This window comes from Dasypus novemcinctus, chromosome 9, assembly GCF_030445035.2.
Source record: "Dasypus novemcinctus isolate mDasNov1 chromosome 9, mDasNov1.1.hap2, whole genome shotgun sequence".
Classification (NCBI taxonomy): Eukaryota; Metazoa; Chordata; class Mammalia; order Cingulata; family Dasypodidae; genus Dasypus; species Dasypus novemcinctus.
Window position 1 is genome coordinate 36,017,986 of NC_080681.1, and position 27,427 is coordinate 36,045,412.

The 27,427-nt window shown below is 38.5% G+C and overlaps 1 pseudogene; it reads left to right on the forward strand.

Annotated features, from left to right (window-relative positions):
- LOC101415763 (potassium channel subfamily K member 5 pseudogene) overlaps nt 1-27,085 on the forward strand; it is a 65,700-nt pseudogene extending 38,615 nt beyond the window's left edge.
- Nucleotides 27,086-27,427: the final 342 nt, after the last annotated feature.

A 27,427-nucleotide genomic window follows, 5' to 3' on the forward strand; every position in this document is an offset into this window, starting at 1 on the left:
CAATCCAAGTTTCAGAAGATCAGAGACATTTACATTTTGTTCTTCATAGTTCAACAGTCTTTCCAAATCACCAGGACGGTAGACATAAAAGTTTCATCTAGCCTCTAGCTCTAGCTGAACATATCACATGTTACTTAAAGTACTATTTATTTTTAATGGAAAAATTGATTCTGGATTGAAACATGAAGTAACCTCTTTTTTTTTTTTTTCTTTTTATCTTATTTTGGTAGTAGACTAACCTTTTAAAGAATAGTATTCTTGCCCTAGAGAGGGGCATAAAAGTTTAAAAGGTTATTTCTCACATTACATGTAACCCACAAGCTCTCTTTTCCTCTCTTCCAGATCTGAGCTCAGGGTGCCTGTGGCACTAACTCACTGAAAATATTGGCTCCATTATTGCATAATTTACTTTTCTTTACTTGGTAAAGTACAGACTTCATCTTTCAAAGCAAATTCAAGCTTTTGTAATTCACTACCTACTCTGTGAGATATGATGGCATGGAATTTTTTCTCTTCAAAACAAAAAAGCAAAGCAAGGGCATTGCTGAAGAGAGGTCTTTCTTGACTGACCCAGAGGAGGTGATTGCTTCCTGCTGTGAGTTTATAAGGCACTTTAACTTCCTGCTCTCCTCACACTTATCATAGCTGATTATAATCATTTATCTACATGTCTGTCCCACCTATTCCAACTGCCATCTTCAAGAGAGCAGAAACTCTGTCCTACCCATCTCTTGGTAGCTCCATGTTGGGGGTGCTGTGGTATATTACCCAGATGCTCCCATTTCGCCAGCTGCCTGGATTGCTGCCAACTCTCAGTTCACAGATGAGTCTCTCTTCTGGAATTGCACCTGGCTGAATAGAGCTGCCTTGCCCAAGCATTAGCCCTCATCCAGTGACAAGTCAATGTGAGTCCATTGCCTTAATTCAGGCTAACTCTGAAGGGTCATCCCAGTTCCAGATCTCTTTGGTATCTGCCAAGGCCTCAGCTGCAGCTGCATCACAATTCAACTTCTCCTCTGCACAGCTCTGCTTCCACAACTCTCTTATGGATGTTGTTCCTGAAAGCCCTCCCCAACAAATCTCCTGTACACACACAGAGTCTGTTTTCCAGGGAATGCAATTCAAGACACCCTGGACCTTGCACAGGGTCTAGTGGACAGTAGGTATTTGTATTAGTCAGCCAATGGCATGCTGATGCAAAATACCAGAAACTTTTTGGTTTTTATAAAGGGTATTTATTTGAGGTAGGAGCTTACAGATACCAGGCCATAAAGCATAAGTTACTTCCCTTACCAAAGTCTATTTGGAGCAAGATGGCTGACAATGTCTGTGAGGGTTCAGGCTTCCTGGGTTCCTATGTTCCTGGGGCTTGTTTTTCTCCGGGTTCAAGGTTCCTTCCTTCCTGGTGCTGGCTTCTCTTTCCATTGGGTGCTGACTTCCTGGATCTTCAGCATCAAACTCTAACATCAGAAATCCCCAACTCTGTTCTTCACCATGCCTTTTATCTGTGAATCCCCAACCACCAAGGGGTGGGGACTCAACGTCCTAATCATAACTCAGCTATGCCCAGGTACAGATCAGATTACAAGCATAACCCAATATTTCTTTTTGAAATTCATCAATCATATCAAACTGCTACAATATTCAATTAATATTTGGTAAATGGATGAATGAATGAAGTTCACAGGCAATTAATAAATAATAGCACCTACATTCTAACACTACTTCCACTCCTCTCCGTGCCCCATCCTCCCTAGGGCTATGCACTTTGGCACTCAATGTAGACACATATTAAAAGAGCTTTTACTGTTAGACAATGTGCTAAGTGTTAGGGAGTTAGAGACAACTGTGGCTGTCTTGCACCCATGGCAGAAAGGAGACTTCCCCACATGCAGCACAGCAAGCATTGTGTTCCTTGCAGATGAAAACACTGTAGTAGTGATTCTATTCATAAAGGGATATGAGCTATGCATTCCTACCCTTTCATAGGCTGTGTATCTGAGATACTCTATGCCTTTGAGAATAGACTTATTTTGATATTTCACCTTTAATTGGATAGTTGACTCTGACTTTCTCTTTAACCAATGACTTTTAAGGAAGGCAAGAGACCAACCAAGCAATGTAAGACAGGAGACTGTAGAAAGTTCATAGAAGGACAGAATAAGTTAGTCCAGAAATTGGGGATAAATTGACTCTGTGAGACTTAAGACCTAGAAAACTGCAAAAATCCAAATATTATAGGCAAGAATTGCTACATGCAGATGAAAAAACATTTTGGGGTCAAAGTAGGCAGTGCGGTTCCCCTAGACTTAATCAAGGCATAACTACATATGAAAAAAGTTATAGCCCAATCAATTATTTTCAAAATATGAAAACAGGAAAAAAATAGAATATCTGCATGGAGACTAGAAAAAGGGATACATAAGAGAAGTATCAGTGAAAGTCTAGTGAGAAGCCAGTTCTCCCACACTCATACAGTAGTAATAAGCAACCCATCATCTGACTTTGGTGTCCAGGGAGGCCATTTGGGGAATCTGGACTTCTACACTTGCCTGGAAGAAAGGAGGTAGCACCTGCTCCTTCCTCTGCCAGAGTGGTATCAGCAGAAACAAGCTAAAATACAAGGCTTAATTAAGATTCAGAATCTCATAACATAACATCCAGAAATGTCCAAGTTTCCATCAAAAATCTCTCGTGATACCAAGAACTAGGAAGACCTCGCCCGAATGAAAAAAGACAATAATAGATGCCAATACTGAGATGAAAGAGGTACTAAAATTATCTGGCAAAGACTTTAAAGCAGACATAGTAAAAGTCTTTCATAAAAAATTATGAGCACACTGGAAACAAATAATCTCAGCAAAGAAATAGAAAGTCTCAACAAAGAAATAGAAGATATAAAGAATCAATACAATAAATGAAGTAAAAACAAAACAACCTCAATGAATGGGCTCAACAACATAATGGAGATGACAGAGGAAAGAATCAGAGAAAGTTGAGATAGAACAATAGAAATTATCCAATTTGTAAAACAAAAAGAAAAGAAACTGAAAAACCACAAAACAAACAAAGCCTAAGGGGCCTGTAGGACAATAACAATTTTAAAAAGATCTAACATTCTTATCATCAGAATCCCAGAAGGAAAGGTGAAAGAGAGGAGGTCTGAAAAATTAATCTAAGAAATAATGGATGAAGATTTCCCCAAATTGGCAAAAGGTTTAAACTTACAGATTCAAGATGATCAAATCCTAAATAGGGTAAACCCAAATAAATCTATGAAAAGTTACATCAAATTTCTGAAAACTAAAGACAAAAAGTTCATGAAAGCAGTAAGAGAGAAAGAACACTTTACCTATTATGGGGAAAACAATGAGCATAAAAGCAGATTCTTATTAGAAACCATGGATGCCAGAAGGAAGTTATACATTTTTCAAGTGCTGAAAGAAAAGAAACAAAAATCCAATATACAGCAACAATATCCTTCAGGAATGAGGGGGAAATCAATACACTGTCACATGAAAGAAAAGTAAGAGAATTTTTCTTCATGTATTTTAAGATACACCTTAAAAGCTAAATTTAATTGGCTAAAAGCAGTCCTAACCAAAAATGAAATGATAAAAGGACAAACTTTGGGACATCAGAAAGGAAGACTATGATAAGTAAAATACAATAGATCCTTCCTCTGTTGAGTTTTCTAAACCATGTTTGATGGTCGAAGGAAAAATTATAACATTGTCTGAAGTGGTTCTAAATGAATACACAGTAATATTTAAGACAATTATATATAAATGGGTGAAGAATTAAAGGAATGCAGGGAGATAAGATTGCTTATTGAACTGATAAAATGAAGACACAAATAGATTATAATAAGTTATGTACATATAATATGATACTTAATTAAATCAACCACTAAAAAAGCTATATCAAGTGATGCACTGAAAAATGCTAAAGATAAATCAAAATGGAATTATAAAAGCTCAAGAAACCCACCAGAAAGCAGAAAAAGAAAACAGAGAAATAAAATAGAGAGCAAACAGAAAACAAAAAGTAAAATGGCAAACTTAAGCCCTAACATCAATAATTATATTAAATGTAAATGGTCTAAAGATGCCAATTAATAGATAAAGATTGAGAACTATATGGGTAAATACAAATGCCAGGATCACTGTAGTTTTGGAATGTAGCTCCACTTTCTACTTATGTGATCTAAAATAAAAATGCATAAAAAGTAATAACAAATCTATGGTGTTAGGCATACAATGTATAGAGATGAAATTTGTGAGACAGAAACAAGAACATGATGAAGGGGGTAGAGGGGTATAGGAACATAGTCTGCATATGCTGCTGAAATTAAGTTGATATTAAATCAAATGAGGTTGTTGTATATTTAGGATGTTAAATTTAAGCCCTCTGGTAAACACAAAGAAAATATCAACAAAATATACACGAATGGAAATGAGAAGGGATTCTATAAGGTTCATTTAAAAAGATCAACTAAACACAAATGTAGGAGCAATGTAAGAAATGAAGGACAAAAAAGTTATAAGACTTTCAAAAACCAAATAGCAGAATCACAGAAGTAATCCTGCATTATTGGTAATTACTCTAAATGTAAATGAATTAATCTCCCCAATCAAATGGCAGAGATTGGTGGAATGGATGAAACAGCACAATTCAACTATATGCTGTTTACAAGAGAGACAACTTAACATTCAAAGGCACAAGTAGGTTGAAAGCAAATGGATGGGGGAAAAATGTTCCATGCGAATACTAACTAAAAGAGAGCTGGGGTAGCTATATGCTAATATCAGGCAAAATAGACCTCAAGTCAAACACTGTTAAAAGAGACCAAGAAAGGATAATATATATTAATAAAAGGATTGATTAATCAAGAAGATATTACAAATATAAACATACATGCACCTAACAGCAGAACCCCAAAAATATATGAAGCAAATACTGACAGATTTGAAAGGAGAAATTGGCAATTCTACATTAATAATAGGAAACTTTAACACACCACTCTCAATAATTGATAGAACATCTAGAAAGAAGACCAATAAGGAAACAGAAGGTTTGAATGATACTCTAAACCAACTTGAGCTAACAGACATATATAGAACACTTCACTCAACAACAGTAGAATGTACATTTTTCTTGAGGACACATGGATCATTCTCCAGAAGAGACCATAGTTAGGTTACAAAACAAGTGTTAAATTCAAATGGGGAAGCAGATGTAGCTAAAGTGATTGGGAACCCATCTACCATATGGGAGGTCCAGGGTTCAATTTGGGGAGCTTCATGAAGGCAAGCTGGCCCAAGCAGTGAGCTGCCCGAGTGGAGAGCTGGCCCATTCAGGAGTGCTGGCCTGCATGGTAAGCTGGCCCAAGCTGAGAGTTGGCACAGCAAGGTGATGCAACAAAAAGAGACACAGAGGAGAGACAGTAAGAGACACAACAGACCTGCTGAGGTGGCACAAGAGATCGAGTGCCACTCTCCCATGCTAGATGGTCCCAGGATAGGTTCCAGGTGCCACCTAAAGAGAAAACAAGCAGACACAAAAGAATGCATAGCAAATGGACACAGAGAGCAGACAATGGGGGAGGAAGGAATAATAAATAAATCCTTAAAAAATAATAAATTCAAATGACTTAAATCATACTAAGTATCTTCCTGGGCACAACAGAATGAAGCTAGAAATCAATAGTGGACAAAAACTGGAAAATTCACAAATATTTGGAAATTAAATAATATACTTTTAAATAATAAAGGGTCAAAGAAAAAAATCACAAGGAAAATTATGAAATAACTGAAGATGAGTGTAATTTATAGCTATGATGCTTTAAAAATTGCAAGCTATAAACACTAAAAAAGAGAAGATCCCAAATCAGTAACCTAACTCATACCTAAAGAACTAGAAAAAGAAGAGCAAACTAAACTTAAAGTGAGCAGAGGAAAGAAACAATAAAGATTAGAATGGAGATAAAGGAAATAGAAAAACAATAGAAAGAATCAATGACACCAAAAGTTGACTCTTTGGAAAAATATTTTCAAAACTTTCAGCTACACTGACAAAGATAAAAGAGATAAGATGCAAATAACTAAAGCTAGAAATTAAAGTGGAGTCATACTCTGGACCTTCCAGGAAAAAAAGATTATAAGAAGATACTATGAACAATTTATACCAACAAATTAGATAACCTGCATGAAATGGACAAATTCCCAGAAACACGTATAATTTATCTAAACTGACTCAAGTAGAAGTAGAAAGTCTCATCAGATTAACAAGAAGTAAAGAGATTGATCAATGATCAAAACTTCCCTACAAAGAGAAGTCCAGGAGCAGATGGCTTCACTGGTGGATTTTACCAAACACCCAAAAAAAAAAATTAATACCAATTCTTCTCAAATTCTTCTAAAAATTCAAAGAGCAGGTAACATTTTCTAACTCATTCTACGAGGCCAACAACCCCCTAATACCAAAATCAGATAAAGGCATCATAAGAAAATAAAATTATAGATCAATATAGATGCAAAAATCCTCAACAAAATACTAGCAAACTGAAACCAGTAGCACATTAAAAGGAGTGGATGCCATGATCAGGTGGGGTTATCCCAGATACACAAGGGTGAGTTCAACATAAGAAAATAAGAAAAATCAATTAACATAGTACATCACATTAATAGAATGAAAGGAAAAAACATGATTGTTCAATTGATGCAGAAAACATATTTGACAAAGTCAAGCACCCTTTCTTGATAAAAACTCTCAGAAAACTAGAAATGGAAGGGCCCATTCTTATCATGATAAACAGCATATACAAAAAATCCACAGTTGCAATCATACTCTACAGTGAAAGACTTAAAACTTCCCCCTAAGATCAGGGACAAGACAAGGATGCCCCTTTCACCACTGCTATTCAACACTGGTCTGGAATTTCTACCCAGAGAAATTAGGGGAAAGAACAAATGGTGCTGGTAAAACAGGATATCTACATGTAAAAGAATGAAATCAGACCATTACCTCACACTATATAGAAGAATTAACTCAAAATGGATCAACAACCTAAACATAAGGGCTAAGACCATAAAACTCTACAGAGGAAAATCTTTAGAACATTGTATTAGGCAAAGAATTCTTAGGCATGACATCAAAAGCACAAACAAATGAAAAAAATAGATAAACTGGACTTCATCAAAAGGAGAAATTGAAAAGACAACATACAGAATGAGAGAAAATATTTGGGAACCATATATCCAATAAAGGTCTAGTATCTAACATGTAATAAGAATTCTCAAAACTCAACAACAATTTGGTTAGAAAATGGGCAAACGACATGCACATACATTTCACTGAAGATGATATACAGATGGAAACTTACTTTCAAAAAGTGGTCAAAATCATTAACCATTTGGGAAATGCAAATTCAAGCCAAGAGCTCTCTTTATATACCAATCTGAATGGCTTAAATTAAAAATTCCGGAAAGGATGTGAAGAAACTCAGTTACTCATACATTGTTGTTAGGAATACAAAATGGTATAGCCCTCTGGAAAATAATTTGGCAGTTAAAAAAAAAAGATATAAACATGCAGCTAACATATGACTCAGTGCTTATATTCTTAGGCTTTTTTCCCATAGAAATAAAAGTTTATGTTCACACAAACTTGTACATGAATGTTTATAGCAGCCATATTCATTATAGCCCCAAACAGGAAACAATTCAGATGTCCTTCAGCAGGTAAAACAAGCTGTGGCACATCCAAACTATGGAGTACTATTTAGCAATAAAAAGGAATGAATTATGAATACATACAACAACTAGGCTGCATTTTCAGGGAATTATGCTGAGTAAAAAAAAAAAAAAAACAACCCACTCCTTAGAGCTATACACCATATGATGCCATTTACATAACATTCTTGAAATGACAAAATTATAGAAATGAAGAACAGATTAGTGGTTGTCAGTGGTTAAGGAGGGTTGGGTTGGGAGTGAACTGTGTATGGCTGTAAGAGGGCAATTGAGGGGAACTTGGGGTGATGGGAATGCTCTGTATCTTTACTGCAATCAATGTCAATATTCTTTTGTGTATTGTTCTATAGTTTTGTGAATGTTACCCTTGGGGGAAATGATGAATCTACGTATGATTTCTTGTAAGTACCTGTGAATCTATGATTATCTCACAATTAAAAGTTCAATTACAAAAAGATTGGACTGGGGAGTGGCTGTAACTCAGTGGTTGAGTGCCTGCTTCCCATGTACAAGATCCTGGGTTCAATCCCCAGTACCTCCTAAATTAAAGAAAAAAAAATAGAAAAAAAAGTTTGGGGGAGCTACAGACTATCAGTGTTTATCCAGAGCTATTTAGTCATAGAGGAAAAATGTACTTGAATGAACTTGTTTGAAACTGGGATACTTTATCAGATATTTCCAGAGCCTTGCTGAACTACTCCTCAAAATCATTCCATTCCCTTTGCTCTCACTCTGTGCCCACCACCCAGCCTTCTGATTTTAGTTGACCCCACAGGTGAGCTGTCCACAGGGAAGAGAAACTCTGCCTGCAGACCCTTGTGGTCCAGGCCCCTTGGTAGGTACAGGTCCCTGTACCTGAGCACAGTGGCACTTGAGTTTATGTGGAAGCCTCTCACGAGTAGGGCTTGAATCCCCAAGGTGCCCACTCTCTGCTGAGTGCACTGAAGGGACAGAGCCTGGACCTGCCAGCTAAGAGCCAGGCTCGGGCCACGTGGCTTCACCCAAGTCCCGCAACCCTCACGTTCTGCCTGAGCAGCCAGCCAGCCTTGCTCCCTGCCATTCTGTCCCGGCTTTCGGGCTTCAACCAAGACAGTAAGGTAAGAATGCTGGCTCCTAGGGAACACTGCAGCCTACATCCTTTATCCTAAAAACAGAGAAATCTGTCTTTGAGACAGTAACTCACAGTCCAGGGTTTGCTTATTCATGATTTGTGAATTCTTTGCCACAGTTATAACTCTTTTCTATTTTGGGTTGCCTGGCAGCAAACCTTATGTTTAATATATTCCCATGTATATATCCTAAATAACAATATATTTCCTTATTTCTGTATCTTTTCCTTTCTTACCAATACCTTGACATATAGACTGTTCATCTGATTTCTGCCTAGACCTTGCCAATTAAGACTCTTACTATTTAATTATTATCTTTCTGGACCTAAATAAGCTACACTAAGTTCAAACCTGGCAACTCCCCTTCCTGACGTCTACCAATATGTAAGTAGCTCACAAAGGGACCAGTGAGAGACAGGAAGTTCCTAGGGGCACAGGAATTTAAACCTCCCCCCACAGCAGCATGTGCTAAGAAGGTCCTCCAATGCCTGGGGACCGCTCACAGACCCTCCAATGCCTGGGGACCACTCACAGACCAAGGGCTCCTGGGGCTTTAGGTTTCTCCTACCCAGAAAATAGGATCAACACCACCACCATCATGAATTATTCAATGCTGGCTTGGGCTACTCCTTGGTGAAAAAGGAAATAATGGAAACTGACAAAATTGATTTGTGGTGGATTTTTAGTGAAACCAAGTTCATGGCAGGGCTCAGAGAAACTTGACCACAAGGATAGCCAGCCTATAATTCCTCTGGGAATACTGCCATCTGGCCAACAGCACAGCCAGGCCAGAGGCCCTGCACAAGGCTCCTTTCCCTCCTTGGGGGAGATGGGATATTGTCCCCTACTGGAAAAGCAGAGCCACGTGGGCTCACCAAGCCAGTCCCCAGGCAGAAGAATGGGGAAGATGCTTAAATCATTTCCTGAAGCATTTGAATTGCCTGATAATTAGTAGCTTAATAACCAAATCTCTGAACATAATTTCAGTTATTTAGCAGAGTACTAAGAAAGAAAGGCTGCAATTCAGCCTGTTTCAAATTTTGCATTAAAGTTTCCCTAATTAAAAGGGAAAATATTGGTGCCATGTCAAATCCTTCCTTTAATCTCCCTCAGTATATATTCTGCTGCCTGTTATTGTATAATCATTAGCTGTAAAATATTCAACTGGACATTTGACTTTATTGATTGCTTATGGACTAAAGATACTGCAAATAATTATGTGCCAAGACAGATTCATTGATTGGGCTGTCATTGAGAGAACTGAAATTGACACATAGTTGATTATTATTCCAGTATGTTGCTTTTATCAATTATTTTGTCTCATTCTCTTTCTCATCAAGAATTGTGTATTTATAATTAGTTTCTATTTAAGATCTCAAAAGCAGAATTTTTAACCTAAAATAAGGTAGATGGTTTTCTATGTGGATCAGAAACATGGCAGTCTAAGTGTACAGACTTAGTTTTTAAGACTTGGGTATTTTATCAATTCTGATACCAAGTGACTTTGGATTTGTATTTTATCTTCCTAAGGCTCAGTTTTTCTACTTGAAAAACAATCTTCTTTTTCCTGGATGTCTTCTGCTTCTTTATACTGTGCTTATTCCTGCCGCATTTACAATTTGGTTCAGTTTACTAAAGCAGTGTTGGTCCTCTCCGAAGTTCCAGGCACTGTGCACAATGGTAGGGGTACCAAGATGGGCATAGCAGTCCTGCCCTCAGGTGAGCCTTCAGTCTTGTAAGGGAGACAGGCTTCTGCCCAAATAAAGGGTGGGGAAGACTGAGGAGGTAAAGGTCAGGTGTGGACAATATTTGGAACTGAACAGCCTCCCGGTTCCATTGTGATGCAGGGTGAGCTGCTTTTAAATCCTATCCTAGCAACAAGGTCAGAAAGGATTACCAGATTCTGTGGGTAGAGAACAGGGTAGATGGATGAATTAACTTTAAATCCCATCCTGGGACAGGGAAGAAGGCTGGTCTTAAGAGTTCATCTTTTTCAGGCTTTTGCAGCTCACATCATAGATGATCTCTAGCATAGACCAGAGTTTCATGGAATTCCTTTCTTGTAATTGGATTTGTAAAGAAACCCTAACATGGTTTTTGGCATATTGTTGGTACCCCTATTTTGTTAGGTCAAGGATAACTAGTTGGGTAGTATATCCTTCCGACATACAGTTCTTTTCATAGTTAATTTTATATTCCATATAGACAGGAGCCATGACTTTTATGTTTGTGTGTTAACTCTTGCTCTGTACCCCTTGTGTTCCTGAACAGATACTCAATAAATGGTAACAGAAGCCTTTTGTGAGGCATTTAAGGAGTAGTGGTTCATGCCAAAAAACCTGGTTTCCATAAGTCCCAGTTTTAAATTTCAATTCATTGTGGCATATGGTAGGTGTGCATTAAATGTCTTTCAGGTTGCCCAGAACTCGGGAGCTCAAGTCATTTTAAATAATGTGACTGCCTTAAATAATGCTCTCAGTTAGTTGGCTGAGCGCATAAACGGATGAAGTTGAAATCAATTTCACTTAAGTGTTTTTTCAATGTCAGGTTTTGCTCTGAAATGAACACATTTTTTTTAAAGATGTATTTTTTTTTAATGTATCCCTCCCCCTTGCCACTTGCTTGCTGTCTGCTCTCTGTGTCCATTCACTGCGCATTCTTCTATATCTGCTTGTCTCTCTTTGTTGGGTCATCTTGCTGCACCAGCTCTCTGTGGGCACGGGCCGTCAGTTCTCCGCAGGCGCAGGACAGGTTGCCTTCACAAGGAGGCCCTGGGAAGCGAACCCAGGGCCTCCCATATGGTAGATGGGAGCCCAATCAATTGAGCCACATCTGCTTCCCCAAAATGAATACATTTTTTTTGCTCTAACCTTCTCAATTCTGCCACCTGCTAGCTGTGTAACCACAAAGAAGTTACTTAACCTTTCTGATCTTCTTTGGAAACATAGGGATAATAGCATCTGCCTTGCAGTTGGAGGATTAGCATTATGAGCTAATAAGACTAACGCACCTAGCATGGTGCTGTCATACAGCCATAGGCCCTCACTCATAAAATATTTCTTTTCCTTCCTTATTTTTTGTATCCCACTCAAACCTGCATAATAATTTGCCCTTCTTTTGCTGTTTGAAGCCCCAATTCCTTCTTGCATTGTTATATACCTCTTCACTATTTCCACCCTCGACATTTTACTTTAACTTACTATTTGTATTGTTCAGTCTTATGTATTATACCAGGATATCTTCCTTTTGGTTTTAAAACTGCCACTCTTTAGAAACAGCATTATTGTGCTTCTTTTGTGAAAATAAGGTCCAGTTTTAATTCTCCAGATTTGCTACTTTTAAGGAAAAGCCTTAATCACATTATCATGGTCCAGAATTTCCCATTTTAAATCTTTCCTGGGGCTGAAAATTAATCTTTCCTCAGGCAGTACTTAAAGGGTATGAGTATTGAGTGATCTAAAGATCAATTAAACATTGGCTGAGCTTCAGTAAAGAAAATACTCCTCCTCGCAAAAAGAAGCCATGGTAAAGCAGGTAGAACCCAGAAACCTTGTTTGAGTTTTGTTTTCCTAGGTATTTTAAGGAACATTAGGATAACCCAAGAAGCTGTTGGGATCTAACTGAACAGGTGACCTTGCACCTCCAGAGCTCATGAGCGAGAGTGGAGAACTAATATTTATTGAACAACTATTACATGCCTAGTGGAAATCGGACGTTACAATGTGTTGGCCAACAACCCACACATGGCCCATAAATGTAGGGTTTTCTTTGTTTGCTTTCACTGTATTTTAATAAATTGTAAACTTATATTTAAAAGTAGAAACTTTCAATATACATTCATACCCACATTCACACACACACACACAGAGGATCTTATATCTTTTTCCTGAAAAATTATAGTATTCATCAACACTGGGTCAAATTCCTACATGGCAACAGTGACTTGGAGCAAAGCAGCAGATACTCATTAGAGGGATACCAGCTCTCAATTCACCACAGTCCTCACATTCACTCAATGCCTGTGACCAAATGTATTGCACCTGGTCCCTTGCTTCTCATTACCTTACTTTAGTAAATCTTCGACTGTATGACTCATTTTCTATATAGATTTATAGAGATGGCAGAAAGATAGAGATACAGATAGTGTTAGAGATGGAGATGGAGGTAGATATACACACGGACATATAGATATAATCTTGGCTTAAATCCTTTGAGGCAGATGGTGTTGACTCTGTGTTACACATTTTTTTAAACTTGTAGACTCAACTAACTGAAAGCACAGCTGAGAGGAAGCAGTAAAGACTTGCATCCCCAATGTAGCTCAAAAGCAGTAGATCTAAACCAGGAGAAACTTTTCCCCCAAGGGACATTTGGAAATGCTTGTAAACATGTCTGTCACAGGTGGACATCTATGGATGGTGGCCCAAGAGTGTTGCTAAACATCCCACGATGTATAGGACAGCCCCCAAAACAAAGTATTATCTGGCCCCAAATACCAAGTGTACCAAGGCTGAGAAATCCTGCCTTTTAGGGTACTGGCCAAATTTATAATAAAAGCATCTCTCTCTAGAATCTTGTTAGCTGCCTTGGGAACAAGAAGCAATCATGGAGAAACTAACTTTGTGTTGTCAAGGTTACCTTCTCAGAGCCTCTCTACCCAACCCCAGGAATTCAATTAAGGTTCTGGTACATGGGAGGCAAACAAAATGAAAGAGTTTACTACCAGCAGACCTTAACTATAGGAGTTCTCAAAGACTGTACTTTGGAAGAAGGAAAAGTATGCCAGAAATAAGGTCTGAAATGTAAGAAGAAATGGTGGGAATATTAAAAATGTTAACAATATATAAAACAATAGCAATAATATCTGATTCGGGTAAAGAAACAAGATTGACCTAAAATTCTAAACAATAGAAGTATATAAATGGGGGGAAGGAAGTATTGGAGTTTAAAAAAGTTCTTTATATTGTATGGAACAAAGATAAGGCTACTGATTGAGATTATATGTCGTTAAAACATATAAGCATATTTAAAATTTAAGGGTAAATAAATAAATAAATAAATAATAAAAATAAATAAAAAGAAAATAACTTCCAAACTAATGGAAGGAAAAATTAAATGAGGGAAGAAAAATTCAATTAATTCAAAATAAAGGAAAAAGAAAGAAAGATATGTTTTAAAGAAAAAAACTCAGAGCAAGAAAAAATAAATTACCAAATAAGATGGTGTTTTAGTTTGCTAAATGCTGCCCAAACAATATACCAGAAATGGATTGGCTTTGTAACAGGAATTTATTAGGATAAAAGCTGTGAAAATGTCCAAATCAAGGCATCATCAGATATCCTTTCTCACCAAAGTCAGCTGCTGGCAGATCCTGGACTCCTGCCATGCAGCAAGGCAAACTGGCGGGTCTGCTGATCTCTCTATGTGCCTTCTACTCCAGGCTCACTCTCTCTTTGAACTCAGCTGTGGACAATCAGGAACATGACTTGTCTCTCCCTTCTTCTCCTGGCGGCTCGTCTCTTTGAGCTTCTTGGGGGTCCTCTTTCTTTGCCTCTGAGCTCAGCTGAGCCCAGCTTCCAGCCTCTCTCTTAGCCCCTTGGGGTTTCTCTGTCTATCTGCCATGCTTGGCGATCCTGGAGTCTCCTCTCACATGGCAGAGTAAAAATGGCGTGGCTTTCTTTGTGTCTCTCTGAATGTTTCTCCCATTTATATAGTATTCCAGTAAGAGGATTAAGACCTGCCCTAGGTCCTGCAATCTAATCAAAGTCTCTTAACTGAAGCAATCTAACCAAAAGGTCTCTTAACTGAATGCATACACAGGAATGAGTTAATTTAATAACAATTTTCTGGGGTTCACAAAAGACCCAAACCAGGACAGATGGTAAATCTAAATATATATGAGTAATTGTGACAGTTTTAAGCTTTTGTGGATCCCAGAAAAGATCATGTTCTTGGAGTTAATCCATTCCTGTTGGTGTGGGACCCTTTGATTGCTTGAATTCAGCTGGGCATCTTTGAACTACATCAGTGAGGTGTGACCCAGCTTGTGTCTCAGCCCTTTTGGTGGAATCCTATAAAAACAGGAGAAATAAGCAGAGACACATAGAGAAAGCGAGCTGCCATTTTATCCTACTATGTGAGAGAGGACTCCAGGATCACCTACAGCCCAGAGGCTGACAGAAAGAGGGTCCAGAAAGCAGAGAGAGGAGTAATCTGCCTGATCACCCACAGCCGAGCTCAGGAAGAAATTGAGCCTGGAGGAGAAGGCAGAGACTGGCACGATTTTGCCTTGTCACATGGCAGAAGCCCATGACAACCAGCAGCCAACCCTTGGTGAGACAGCATCCCTTGATGATGCTTTGATTTGGACATTTTCACAGCCTCAGAACCTTAAGATTTACCCCAATAAATTCCCATTATAAAAGCCAATCCAAGGAGCGGATGTGGCTCAAGCAGTTGAGTGCTCGCCTCCCACATAGGAGTTCAGTTCCCAATGACTCCTAAAGAAAACAACCAACTAGCAGACAATGGGTAAAAACTATGAGCAGACAATGAGCAAACAATGAGCAAAAAACAAACAAGCAGGGGAAGTGGCTCAAGCAGTTGAGCACCTGTGTCCCACATGGGAGATCCCAGGTTTGGTTCACAGTGCTTCCTAAAGAAAACAATAAACAGACAATGAGCAAAAACAATAAGCAGACAATGAGCAGAAAGGAAAAAAAAGACCAGACAAGGAAAAAAAAAAAAGAAAAAGAAAAAAGAAAAGTCAATCCATTTCTGATAGTTTGCATTGACAACCCTTAGCAAACTAGGCAGATATCATGATAAATGTAAATAGACTAAAATTTCCAATTTAGAGACAAATTACCAGACTGGATTAAATATATGAAATAATACAAATCCAGATGCTATATATAAGGGCCACAGTATCACATAAAGAAACAGGCAATTAGAAAATTAAAATATATTTTAAAAATTAATAACCAGAGGTTGCTGTAGCTATATTAATATCCAAGAAAATAGACTTTAAGGTAATACATATACTAGAGGGAAAAAAAGACCACTATATATTGCTAAAAGTTTCAATTTTCCAGGAAGTTACAATAATTCTAACTTCTACACACCTAATAAGGAAGCTTCAAAACATTTAAAGTGAAAATGGACAGAACTATGAAGAGAAATCAATAACCCTATCATCACTGTGGAAGATTTTTCATAATTGATAGATCCGGCAGTCAAGAAAGCAGTCATGAAACAGTAGTTTGAATGAAATAAGCTGCAGGTTTACTCACATAGACATATTTAAAATACTGCTCCCCAAAGCTAGAGAATGCCTGTTCTTTACAAGTACACATGGAATATTTACAAAAATTGATTAGGCTTAATGCAAATTTTGGCAATAAAAACAAATTTGGAGATTAAAAAGTACACTTTTACTTTGCTCATGCATCCAAAAAGAAACCAAAATAAAGTCAGATAATATTTAGAACTAAATAGCAATTAAAATGCTGCATATCAGAATTAGTGAGATGCAGCTAAAGTGATACTTGGAGAGAAAATTATAACACTAAATGATTATATTGTATTTTAAAGGGCTAAAAGAAAAGCATAAGTATGTGGTCAACTAAAAAAGTCAGGAGAAAAACAATAGAATAAGATAGAATAAATACAGAAAAGGTGATAATGAATATAAAAGCCAAAATTAATGAAATAGAAGACAAAGTTGTAATAGAGAATACCACCAAATTAAAAGTTGTTTCTTTAACAGGACTAATACATTCAATAAACTTCCAAGAAGTTTGAAGAAGGACAAAAAAGACAAAGAAAAAATGAACAAATAAAATTAAGAATAAAAAAGGAACATAACTTCAATGGCAGCAGAGATTTAGAAGCTAATAAAGAATATTATGAACAAAGTTAACTAGTATATTTGAAAACTTAGAGGTGAAATGCACAAAATCCTAGAAAAAAATGAATTACCATAATTATCTAAGGAAGAAAGAGAAAACTGAAATGGTCCTATACAAATGAATACACAGAACAACAGCTATGTATGTCAAGGGAAGCATAGAGAGATTGAGAGGTGATGAGTGCTGTTTGTTTGTTTTGTATTTATTATATTATTATTGGAATAATGAAAATGCTCTAAAAATGATTGAAGTGATGAATGTAGAACTATGTGATTATATTGAATACTATTGATTGTACACTTTGGATGGATTTATGCTTTATTAATATGTATCAATAAAATTGATTTGTTAAAAAACAAATTAGAGAGATGGAAATAGAATAGCAATTACATATGTTAGGTGAAGGATAGAGAGATTGAGAAGACTACTATGGGGGACAGGGTTTTTGTTTGTATTTTGCTTTTTGTTTATTATTGTTTTTGGAGTAATGAAAACATCCTCATATTAATTGAAGTGATAAAAGCATAACTCTGTGATTATACCAAATATCACTGATAGTATACTTTGGGTGGACTATATGCTTTATGAATACATTTGAATAAAAAGGGTTTTTTAAAAAAAAAACTGAAATGGTCCTACACAAAATGGAAATGAATCAGTAGTTAAAAATTTTCTGATAGAGAAAACTCCAAACTTAAGGGGATTTTCAGTTGAGTGTTAACAAATGTTCAAGGAATAGATGACTGCAATATAGCATAAACTCATTTAAAGAATAGAAAAAAGAGATCATTCCCCAGATCATTTTATGAGGTCAATATAGCAATGAAAGCAGATAAAAAAAGTTTCAGAACACTTTCTCTTCAGAATATAGATGGAAAAAATCCAAACGAAACATTAGTAGACTAAATCTAGGAATATTTAATGCAAAGATATAAATTTGATCATGTTACATTTAGGATTGTAAGTTTTTAAAAAATATTTAAAAAACCAACATATATGATTCACTTCATTAAAGGCTTAAGGGAAAAATACACATACTATATTCTCAACAGGCACAGAAAAAAATTTAAAAAGATAACGACCTTTTTTTAATTATAAAAATAAACTCATCAAACGAGAAAGAAAACTTCTAACTTGATAAGGTTATCCACAAAAATCCTATAGTGAATATCATATCAATAGGAAATATTTAAAACATTCTCTTTACAATTAGAAATAAGATAAGGATGCTGCTTTAACTACATGTATAATTATTTTCTGGAGATGCTTGACTTGGCAATAAAATGGGGAAAACAAAATGTGAAAGATTAGGAAAAGAAGAAACCAAATCACACATAATGGGTTCATATAAATAGAAAACTCAAAATAATCTATAAACAAGAATATTAGAATTAAAAATATAATTTATTATGGTTTACGGATATGAGATCAATGTACAAATGTGTATTTTATTACTCTCTACCATGAATAAAGAGAAAACTCCAACTAAAAATATTTGGTTTAATTAACATCCATTTCTGATAAAAACTCTCAGCAATTTGGAAGTAGAAAGGAGCTCCCTCAACCTGAAAAAGGGCATCTATGAAAAACCTACACCTAACATCTCACTTTATGGTAAATTATTGAATGCTTTCTTCTTAATATCAGAACATGGCAAAGATATCTATTCTCACCACTGGAAGTTCTAGACAACATAATGAGGTAAGAAACAAAATTAAAAAGCACCCAAGTTATAAAAGGAAGAAGTACAACGGCCTTTAATCAAGACAACATGATTACCTATGTTGGGAAGAGAATAGATTCTAATATAAAAACTGTTAGAACTAATAAGTGAGTTTAGCAAAGTTGCAGAATATAATACCAATACACAACAATCTATTGTATTTCTATACACCAGAAATGGATAGCCAGGTTATTTTTTTCAAAAGTAATTTTGAGTCACATCTAGTATGATTTACAAAAATCAACCCCAAATGGATCATAAACTATAAGATTTCTACAAGAAAATATGGGAGAAAATCTTTGCGATCTTGGGTTAGGCAAAGATTTCTTAGACACAACACTAAAGGAACAATCCATTAAAAAGCAAATTGATAAATAGGACTTTTTCAAGATTAAAACTTCTAATCTTCAAATGACACAGCTTCAAATGAAAAGACAAGGCATAGATTCTTAGAAAATATTTGAAGTCATATAAAGAGATTGTATGCACAATATAGAAAGAATGCTCAAATTTCAATGAGAACAAACCAATTTTAAAAAAATGGTTAAAAGATTTGAATGGACACTTCACCAAAGAAAATATATAGATAGCAAATAAACACACGAAATGATGCATATTTTTAGTCAATAGGGAAATGCAGATTGAAGCCACAATGAGACATTACACAACTATTAGAATGACTAAAATTAAAAAGATTGGCCAAATCAAGTGTTAGGAAGGGTTGTGGAGGAATTTGAACTCTCATACTCTGTGGTGGGAAGGTAAAATGGTACAATCACTCTGGAAAAGTTTGACAGTTTTTAAAAATTTAAACATATGCCTGCCATATGCTCCATCCCCAAGAGAAATGAAAGCATAGGTCCATATAAATACACAAATGTTTATAGTAGCTTTATCTAGAATAGCCAAACTCAGAAATGACCCAAATATCCATCAACAGGAAAATGGATTAACAAATGGTAGTATAGCCATATAATACAATACCATTCTGCAATAAAAGGAAATAAACTATTGATACATGCAATAACATATATGAATCTCAAGATAATTAAGCTAAGTGAGAGAAACCAGACCACCTGCCCTGTGGTAGATTGAATTATGTAACCCAGGGAGGGGAAAAAAAAGTTCTTAATCTTTATTCATTCCTGTGGGTGTGAACCCATGGTAAATAGAACCTTTTGAAGATGTAATTTTTACTTAAGATGTGGTCAACTGAATCATGTTGGGCTTTAATCTGGATCTTCTTTATAAGTAGAATGAAATTCAAACAGAGGAGAGAAAGCTACAAGAGCTAGAATCAAGTCAATGGCATTTAGAAGAGAAAGGAGAGGACATTGCCATTTGATGGGAAAGTCAAGGAACCCCAAGGACTGTGAAAGCCAGCCCTAGAACACCTCTGTCTTTGGGGAGAAAGCACTCCTTGCTGACACCTTAGTTATGGACTTCCAGCCTCAAAACTGTGGGCCAATAAATTCCTGTTGTTTAAGGAATGTGTAGCACCTATTTGAACATCTGAAAAACTGACACCCCCCAAAAAAGAGTACATATTGTATAATTCCATTTATTTAAATTTCTAGGAAATACAAAATAACCTAGAGTTGTCCAGAGAGCAGAGATGGCAAGAGGGATGGGAGAGAGTGTGGTTGGCTAAATAATGGTCTCCCGAAGATGCCCTTGTCCTAATTTTCAGAACTTACAAATATGATACCTTACATGGTATGGTAGATTGAATTATGTAGCCCAATTTAGATGTGTTCTTAATCTTAATTCTCATCCCTATGGGTATGAACCCATTATAAATAGAGCCTTTTGAAGATGATAATTTCAGTTAAGGTGTGGCCCAACTGAATGAGGATGAATCTTAATCCTGATTACTGAAATCTTTTATAAGCAGAATAAATTAGACATAGCTGGAGAAAGTCACAGAGAGGAGCCAGAAGTCAAAAGAAGCTGGAACTGAACAAACCTGGAAGAGAAAGGAGAGGACATGGACATGGCAGAGGAGGTAGCAAAGGATTGCCAGCAAGCCAGCACCAGAATTTAACAGACCTTGGTGGAAAAGTATCAACTTGCCTTGATTTGGGACCCCTGGTCTAAAAACTGTGAGTCAATAAATTCCCATTGTTTAAGTCAATCCATTGTGTGTTTTTTGTCATAGCTACCTGGCAAACTAGACACATGGTAAAAAGGACATTGGAGATGTGATTCAATTAAGGATCGTTAGGTGGGTAGAGTACCCTGGATTATCCAGGTCAGTCCAATGTAGCCACAAGTGTCCTTATTAGAGGGAGAAAGGAGGATCAGAATTAGTAGTAGAAGACATTATTACAGAAGCAAGGGGTTAGAGAGATACAAGCAAGTGGTCATGAGCCAAAGAATGCAGGCAGTCTCAAGAAACTGAAAAAAGCAAGGAAATCATTTCTCCCCTGAAGCCTCCAGAAGGAACCAGCCCTGCTAACACCTTGACCTTAGCCCATTGAAACTGATTTTTGCACTTCTGACTAGCAGAAATGTGTAGTTTTAAGCCAGAAAATTTTGGTAATTTGTTATAGTGGCAATAGGAAACTAATACAGAAGGATTACAGGGGGGACATGGAGAGACATCTGGTGCTAACGGATATATTCATTATCTTGATTGTGCTGTTGGTTTCACGGGTGCATAGATGTCAACATTACTTATTTTATATCTGTGCAGTGTTTTGTACGTCAACTAAACTTCAATAAAGCTGTTAAACAATATATTACTTATAATAGCAATAAAAAATAAGAGGCATAGGAGTAAATATTATACTATGTGTAAGATCTTTATGGAAGAAGTATATCTTATTTGAAAGACATTAAAGAAGATGAATGGATAAATATACCATGTTCATAAATAGGGAGACTCAATAACATAAGGAGATCTATTACTCCCAAATTAACTTACAGATTTAATGAACTCCCAGTAAAAATATATTTGTCATGGGACTTCATATCGAGGCATCCTTGGTTAAAATATCAAGACTTGTTTTAAAACTGTAATAATTGCACTGTTTTGATGTTACCACAGTTAGAGACAAATAGATTAATGGAATAAAATAAGGAGACATGAAACATATGCAAATTTGATATAGGATAGAGTTGGAATTGCAAATTTGGAACTGTATATTATATATATAACAGTATATTTATCGAATATACTATTCAATAAGTGGTGATAGGACAATTACTTATACTAATGTGGGAAAAATAAATCTTTAACCTTGCACCCTATATAAGCATTAGCTCCAGATGGAGCAAAGACTTAAAAATGGAACATATAACCTTAAAATTGTTAGAAGAAAATTTAGGATCACACACACATATGTGTGTGCAGGAATATATATTCTAGGACAATTTATTGAATAGCATGTGTGCGTATATGCATGTGGTGTATGCACACAAGTATGCTAGGTGCTGCACATCAAGAGATGAAGAGTAAGAAGCCTTCGTCAGTGAGAAGCACATAGACTAGGGGTGAATGTTTCTGGACTAGGCAGAATGCAGACAGAAACACCAATAATAACAGCAATGGACTGTAATATGCCTGAGAAAGCTTCAAAGAGGAGAGGCTAATTCTTTAAGGATGAGAAGGTGTTCATCAATTGAAGAGAGTAGGGAAGGAATCAAATAAAAAAGAGGAAACATTATTGTAAAAATACATATTTATAGAGGTGTTATCCAGTAATCCAACTGGAAATGTGTCGCTCAAGAAGAGAATGGCTCTCATACTCTCTTGCCTCTGGATCCGGACTCCAGCTGCCTTCTCCCCCACTTGGATCACCATATAAGTAAAACCTGGGCATTTATAACTTATAACGGGAAATTGTAGCCTGTAAATCAGCCCTCTTATTTACTTTTCAGCCCCCTCCTTTCTACCTGGGACACGTGCTCTGTTATTTTCTCCCATTTCTCTTCCCTCCCTACCTAAATAAATTACTGGCCTAACTCCAAAAGAAAAAAAAAAAGGAGAATGATGCTAAAGTGAGAGACATTCCTTAGAGCTTAAGCAACATCTATTTATTTATCTTTCATCTCTCTATCTACCATCTACCTACCTACCTACCTACCTATCTATCTATCTCATCCATTCAGTATACTGGGTCTTGGAAGTGAAAGCTCAGGAGTGAAAGCGGGACAAGAACACACTTAAAGGTCAATGGAAAGGCTCTTCCATTGAAACATGGGTATTCCAGTTGTATGAGTAGCCTGCTTTGTCTTGAGCCACATTCAATCATTCTGTGTCTCAGCCCATGATATCCTGTCACTGATGTGTGTACCTGTGTAAATGTGAGAAAGACATACTACAGACATTAGAAGTTCCTTATTTCACTAGCTGAAAGGAATAGTCATCGTATTTTTTAAATCAGAGTTCTCTTTAGGTATCTTTATTGTGGAAAATAAGCACTTGTTAATTTAAAATCCTTTGGTCTTTATTTATAGTATTGACTTAATTTACATCTCTTTTATGACACACAGCTATGAAACTTAAACCTATTCTCTCATTTTGACAGACTCAGATGACCTGTCAGAAGACAGAATGGCTTCTTAGTGAAACAAATTTGATAATAAAAGAATTTTCTACAACACTGAATTAATTATTAGTTTATGGACTACTCCAAGTTGTGCAAAAAAGGGAAATCTATTGGTAGCCAAGAAATGTTTCTCTGCTCAGAATTTATTTGCAGTGATATATCAAATGGTCAATATAAACTGCACATCTTTCACATATTTATATTTGTCACTTATGTATTATTTGTCACACATCAAAAAGAAATGCTGAGGAAATAAAACATATCAGAAAGAATAACTGTTTACAACTGACCATAGGTGTTAAATTTTTCTTTAACTGATGATTTTTTTTTCTTGATAAAAGCATTCTTAAACTCAAAGAAGCTTTATTGTTTTTTACATTCCTAAATCCAAATACATGAGTATGTTGCTGGTGTTGGACTGAAATTTGCATTTACACTATTTTGAAAAGGATTTGCTAAGTTGTTTAAGAGTATAAATGGATTATTGTACTAAAAGTTAATATATTTTAAAAAACAAATATAAAGGATAATGACACTAATCATATTTATATCAATAATTAATATAGTTGTAGCAGTTTGATATAACTGATGAATTCCAAAAAGAAATATTGCATTATGCTTGTAATCTGATCTGTACCTGGGCATGATTGAGTTATGATTAGGGCATTGCATCCCCACCCCTTGGTGGGTGGGGTCTCACAGATAAAAGGCATCGCAAAGAACAGGGTTGGAGATTTCTGATGTTAGAGTTTGATGCTGAAGACCCAGGAAGTCAGCATGCAGAGGAAAGAGAAGCAAGCCCCAGGAAGGAAGGAACCTTGAAACCAGAGTCAAGCAAGCCCCAGGAACGTAGGAACCCAGGAAGCCTGAACCCTCGCAGACATCAGCAGCCATCTTGCTCCAAACAGACTTTGGTGAGGGAAGGAACTTATGCTTTATGGCCTGGTATATCTAAGCTCCTACCCCAAATAAATACCTTTTATGAAAACCAACCAATTTCTGGTATTTTGCATCAGCACCCCTTTGACTGACTCATACAATAGTTATTGTAAATTAATCTCATCTATGTATGAGTACAGAAAGCAGAATTTGTATCAATTTATTCAGCCATCTAGGAATTTATTCTTTCACTCATTAATTCAAGAGAAATGGATCAGAAACACGTCCATAAGTACTGTGTAGCTTTTTAAAATACAGATGTGTGGGCCTAATCTTTGCTTACCAAATCAGAATCTCATGGATAGTCCCGCTGCTGTAGTTTTTGAGACCTTACCCAAGATGCCCAGACAGGTCTGAGAATCACTGAAAGAGAAATACTGGAAAGGTCTATCAAGTAAAGAGAGGTACTGCTGCTTCCTAAAAACACTGTGAAGGGAACTTCTGCTTTCATCCAAGATGGAGACTGACCCTCCCTCTTGAAACAACTGGAAAAAAAACAAAACAGACAAAACATATGAAATAATGGTTTTCAAGGCATTGGACGTCAGGCAACAAAGGACAGAGATGCCTGAGAGACAAGAAACAAGCAAGTTGAGCCCTGTGGTGGACGCAGCATACCTCCTTGAGAGTTTCCAGGCTGTGGAGACAGAGAAACCAGGCAGAGTTTGGAGGACTCGCTAAATTGAGAGAGGGAGCTTAGAGCCCGAGAAGGCAGCGTTTTCAGGGTAGGCTACTAGGGAGGAGAGAGCTGCATAGAGAGAGAATTCCTAAGATCGACAGAAGAGCCCCCTAAGGAATTAATCAGAGTTTTGATCAGTACCTGCAGATGAGGAAACTACCCAAGGCCAGGGAAAGAACTACCTCAAATGATTGGAGCAAACAATATTGGGGGGCTCAGACAAGCATTACACAGAGCTTGTTCCCACTAGCCAGGCCAGAAAGTCAAAATAAACTGCACAGAGTGGTTCAGTGGAGTCTTGCTTTAGTAGCGGAGAATAACTCACCCTGTTAAAACCTGTTGGGGCCCGCCTAACAAATCTTAAAAGCAAGACACCAGAGGATCAAGCTTAAGAATATTCACAGGGATACAAAAATATTCCACACCCAATGACGTAAAATGAGCCATGTCTGTAACTCAATCAAAAATTACCAAGAACGTAACAAAGCAAGAAAACACCATCCATAATGAAGAGAAAAACAAAAAAAAACACACAACGGGGGGGGGGGGGGGCGCAGACAGCGGGCCGCGGGGGGCCGTCCCTCCCTCCCACGCTGGGGTTCAGCCTGGAGGCCGCAGACTGCTTGTGGCTCCTGGAAGGGCTGTTAACTTGTCTCAGAGTTGGACCCTGAGTTTTCCCGCCCCTTCCCGACCCCGCTGATCAGGGCACCCCTCGGCCCACTTCCTGTCGGTCCAGTCTCGGCCCACGGGAGCAGCCCCGCGCAGTTTCCCGCGTTCCGTGGGCCAATGTGGCTGAGCAAGTTTGTATGGGGAGCGGCGCGGGGGCCATGGGGCACTGCGCATGCGGAGCTCCAAATTCAAACGTGTTTCCTGAGGCTGTGTGGACTGGCGGACAGGCAGCCCCGAGGGCTAGGGGAGGCTTCCTGCCGCCGGCCGCTTGAGAGCCACGGCGCACCGGCGCCCTCGGCCCACCTCGGCATCAGGTGGAGATCTTCCAGGTACTCGAGGAGTCGCACTGGAAGGAGGCCGAGAAAAACTACTACACACATAGCCTGCAGCTGCTAAGGACTACGCTTGCCTGGGCCCGGAGCGCCTGGACTGGATCCTGCAGGTATTATCCGATGGCACAGGACAGGGTGTGGCCATCACAGGGAACCAGACCTTCCACAACTGGAACTGGCCCAGTCGTTTTCCAGCCACCGTCAATCACCACCGTTAGCTATGGCAACTTGGCTCCCAAGAAACCCCTGCCGGGCGTCTCTTCTGCATCTTCTGTGGTCTCTTCGGGCGCTACTCAGCCAGACATGGATCAGTGTCTTGGGCAAGTTCTCCGGGGGACATGCCAAAAGGCTGAGTCAGCTCCTCACCAAGAGAGGCCTGAGCCTGAGGAAGGCACAGATCACGTGCACAGCCATCTACATCATGCGGGGCGTCCTGGTCCACCTGGTGATCCACCCTTCGTCTTCATGGTGACCGAGGAGTGGGACTACATTGTGAGCCCCTCCTACTGCTTTATCACCACCTCCACTACTGGTTTCAGTGACTCTGTGGCTGCTGTGAACCCCACTGATTCTACCACGCCCTTTCCACACCTTATTGAATTCTGGATCTATTTGGGGCTGGCCTGGCTGTCCCTCTTTGTCACCTGGAAGGTGAGCGTGTTTGTGGAGGTCCACAAAGCCATTAAGAAGCTGAGGTGGTGGAAGGAGTCCTTTGAGAGCTCCCCACACTCCAAAAAGGCCCTGCAGCTGGCAGGGAGTGCAGCCTCCAAGGACATCAACATTTTCAGCTTTCTGTACAAAAAGCAGGAGACCTACAACAACCTCATCAAGCACATTGGAATGAAGGCCGTGAAGACGAGTGGGGGTGGGGAGATGGTCCCAGGACCTGGACCTGGACCTGGACTGGGGCTGGGGCCTCAAGGGGGTGGGCTGCTGGCCCTCCCAGCCTCCCTGGCCGTCTATTTCAAGAACTGGGTGTCCATCCTGGAAGAGGTGTCACAGATACTGAGGATCAAAGGTCACGTGTTGAGACCCCCCAGTGAGGACGCTGGGGCACAGGTCCCCATGGATGGTTCTCACTTCAAGGTGTTCATCAACCAGCTGGACCACATCAGTGAGGAGGGCAGCCATGGGGAGTGCAGGGCTGCCACCTGCTCGTCTTCCACAAGGCCCACATTGCCTTTGTGAACAAGGAGGCTGGCCTCTGGGTCAAGGAGACCTCTGAGTCTTCCTGGAAGACAGCCTGGCTGGGGAGGAGAGTCCCGGGGGGGGGGGGGGCTGAGTATGAGGTACCCCTGAACCTGGGCTAGTTCCCCTCCTCAGAGGAGTCTGCCTTCACCAGCACTGAGTCTGAGCTCTTCCTTATGAACAGCTTATGAACCAGTACAATAAGGCCAAGAGCCCAAAGGCACCATGAGATGGGTCCACCTCCTGCCCACCTTCTAGGGCTTCTTTCTCTCCTCATCCTGGGGTGTCCTGTGATGCCTGGGACTTCTGGTCCCTGGTGGGGGACAGCTCTGGAACTGGGAGTGAGGGGCCAGGGCCCTTCCTTACCTTCCATCCACTCCAGCTAGATGTGACCGTTCAAACACGGCAGGCCCAGGACAAGGCCCCTGCTCTCCTGCTGGACTGGTGCTCAGGCAGTGGGAGGCATCTGTCCTGAGCATAACTGGTGGGTTTGATGTTTCTGAGGCATCTGGGGGCCAGCAGGACTGGTCCTGAGGAAGCCTGCACAGGTCTTGTGAGAGTCAGCTGAGCA